The sequence below is a fragment of the Pteropus vampyrus genome, unplaced genomic scaffold, assembly GCF_000151845.1.
Source record: "Pteropus vampyrus isolate Shadow unplaced genomic scaffold, Pvam_2.0 Scaffold116, whole genome shotgun sequence".
In the NCBI taxonomy this organism is placed as follows: Eukaryota; Metazoa; Chordata; class Mammalia; order Chiroptera; family Pteropodidae; genus Pteropus; species Pteropus vampyrus.
In genome coordinates this window covers 2,236,548-2,240,091 of record NW_011888897.1, presented here as the reverse complement: position 1 = coordinate 2,240,091, position 3,544 = coordinate 2,236,548, and the positions used below count along the sequence as shown (strand labels likewise).

At 37.5% G+C, this 3,544-nt stretch overlaps 1 pseudogene; it reads left to right on the top strand.

The window, feature by feature from the left end:
• The first annotated feature begins 289 nt into the window (after positions 1-289).
• On the top strand, positions 290-408 carry LOC111743572 (annotated as a pseudogene).
• Positions 409-3,544: the final 3,136 nt, after the last annotated feature.

Sequence of the window (3,544 nt, the reverse complement as noted above, 5' to 3'; positions counted from 1 at the left end):
AACCCATGAACACAATATATTGCTATCAGTGTTTTATAGTTTTCAACATTCAGACCTTGCATATAGTTTGTTATATTAATACCTAAGTACTTAATGGGAAGGGGGAAGCTATTATAAATTGTATTTATTTTTTATTTTAAATTTTAAAAAATTAGATATTTATACAATCCATGAAGTGATCCCCCCGATTACTCTAGTACTCATCTGGCACTATGCAAAACCATTACAATACTATTGACTATATACTCTAAATCCCTGTGACTGTTATTGTAAATATTAATTTATACTAGTCTACAGCCATGCCACCCTGAATGTGTCTGATTTCGTCTGATCTTGGAAGCTAAGCAGGGTTGGGCCTGGTTAGTACTTAGATGGGAGACCACCTAGGAATACCAGGTGCTGTAGGTCTTAAAAAAAAAATTATACTTCTTCATTCTTTCACCTTTGTATTTTTTAATTTCAAATTCCAATGATCTAATTGTTAATATATGAAAATATGGTTGATTTTTGTATATTGGCCTTGTATCTTACAACCTTGCTAAACTCACTTATTAGTTCTAGGAAAACTTTTATAGATTTTTTGGTATTTTTACATAGGCAATCATGTAATCTTCAAACAACGACAGTTTTATTTCTTCCTTTCCAATCTGTATGCCTTTTATTTATTTTCATGCCTTATTAAGATACTAGCTAGGACTTCCAGTATAATATTGAATAGGAGTTTTGGCCATGGACTTGTTATAGCAAATTGATTATACCTCCTTGTCAGAGCACTTACATTTGGTGTAGCATTTATAGAACAGATATAGCAATAGTACCAACACAAACATGCCTAACATTTAGAGAAGCCACTGTGAAGTTAAATAGATGAACAGAAATCACTAATGTGTTCTATAAAGCCATTACATACATTTTTATATTCTTGTACTAATTTGACTACTCTTTTCACCTTTTGATCTACTGCTGTTATACCTTACAATAAGCCTGTGCAGAAATATTTAGCATAGAAATTAGCTGATGATTAGCTAGATTTAGTTATTCCTCAGACCAGTCATTTTCCATAGGTATTACATCCTAAGGAGGCTTTAACTCAATTTCCAATAAATTTCATCATCAATATTAGTATTACCATAAGACTTACTTACATAATACAGTTGAATCTAACCAACACTAGTATTATACTATTTGCAGTATGATCATGGTAAAAGTCAGTTTCATTACAGAACAAATCAGTAAGAATTACAGTGGTATTTACTTTGTCTTCCCAACAGAATCTACCTTTGCCAATTTATCAGATATTAAATAAGAACAGGAGTCATTACAGTTGGCCATGGCTCAGTTATTTCTAAATCTATCCCTTAGTCCTCCTACTGTTGAGTGTGAGCACACACTTAGGAAGGCATGTAAGCCAGCCCCTCTTGTCTTTATCTCCCCCGCATTTTTGACAGCAAATGTTTCAACTGTCCATCCAAATCTCTACTAGACCATTACTCTGAGGATGATATGTGACATGATTTGTCCATTTGATATGATATCTCTTTGTCCACTGTTGGACACTGTGGGCTGTACAGTGCATCCCTTGGCTGAAGAAACTCAGAGGCCTAAGTTGGTACGGTATCTTCTGTATCAGTCCTTTCATAGTATTTTTAGCGTTTATGTTGTTAAACAAATTTAACTGAGTAAATTTAAAGATCTAATTGGCTTTGTTCAATGATTCATGAATCAGGCAGCATCTCATCTAGTAAATAGAAAGGTGTTCTGAGGAGCTGTACAAAATGGAGGGTTTTTACAGGCAGAAACAGGGTGGGACAAGGAAGTTAAAAGCGTGGATTATATCAGACCAGGTCACTTTCCCTTAGGGAGAGGCAGGGGGTCTTAGAAGGCTAATTATCATAGTAGTGTTGACCAGAAAATTCCAGATCTACTGGTTTAAAATTCTACTCCTGGGAGAGGCTGAAACTGCGATTAGGTTAAATATTAAGTATTGGTGAGATTAGCAAAAGTGACTCCATTTTGTTGTTTCTTTTTAACAGTGTCTACCACCAGGTATGCAAAACCCAGTCCAGAGTAAGTGTCTATCCCTGTCAGGAGCCATTTATAGTCTCCTGGGGCTATCAGCATTGGTCCAGTATAATCCTTCCTCCCTGGCAGATCTTCCCCAGAGCTATCCGCAGTCTCTGTCTTTTTTGTTGACAAGACAGTTCTTGTTGGCATTTTGAGCCTCACAGGGTGCAAGAGAAATACATCTAAATTCTGCCCATCTCTGCATGGTTGCAGCACCCACATGTCCACTCATTTCATCAACTCAAGTGGCCACCTCAAGCGGGCTTACTATAAGCCCGCTTGGCAGTTCTAATCACCTTCTGAATTTGAAAGAAGGTCCTTCTGATGAGTATCAGCATGTCCTATTTTAACGCTCACCTTAAATTCTCAGTTACTTCCACAGTGTTGTGCCTCATACAGGCATCCCAGTTTTCCATTGCCCATCTACCTTGACCATATGGCCAGGCCACTGATTCCTGCCCATAAGTCTGTAAAAATCCAAACATAGGGGCTTTTTACCATTGTTCAATTTTTTTCATCACTTCTAGAAAACAACATGCAATTCAGCCCATGGAGAAATGACCTTCTTCAATCAGTCTTTCTATCAGACAGTCTTAATGCAGTCTTAATCCATACAGGATACTGTTCATTCGCCTTGGATCTACCATCAATTTTAATCCAAACTTTCACCTAAATTTCATTAATCATTGTATTAGCATGTCTTCCTAATCTAATTTTAACTCCTCCACCATTAAGACTTCACCGACAAGTTTTGGAATCACAGCGCCTTAAGGCTCTTGTGTCAAGGAGTCCCGGAAGAGTCTCTCCCCACACCCACACCCCCAGCCATTTTATCCACACACATGCATATGGCCTTGGCTTCCCAGCTGGCAGTGGGGCCAAGTGGACCCTGGCCTCTCAGATCTGAACTTGGTCCACCCAGTACTTTCTTTTACTTTTACTTTCACTTTCACTTTCACTATTACAGATAACAGAAGCCAAGGGACTGAATATTTAGCACGCTTTTTATTATTTTGTATTTTCTTATGTATTCAATGAGCCAACTTCTCAGAAATCAAGTCTACCATCATTTCTAAATTCCACTGGTAACCGATTGCAGCACAAGTGCAATTGCAGACTATTGGTGACTAGCTAGCCATCCAGGGACCAAAGGTTCCTCATCTCCCCGCCCTTTCATACTTTATCTTCCCAAATCACATGTTTCTGTGAGCCAGTGATGTTTTAGCAAATTCTAGTTCTCCTGAACCAATTGATAGAATCTAATTCTACCTATACAACACTTCTGACACCAAATGAATGTGTTTTTCACACCAAGAAATTCTCCAATTCTCTGCAAACACCATCTGAATGTCTTACAATTTAATTCAATATAATACAATTTTGATACAAACTACCCAGAGTTAGCAGGTTACACACACTTCTATCTAACTTGGCTACAAATCAGGAGTTCCCAATACCCTCTCCTCAGTTTTGATAATTT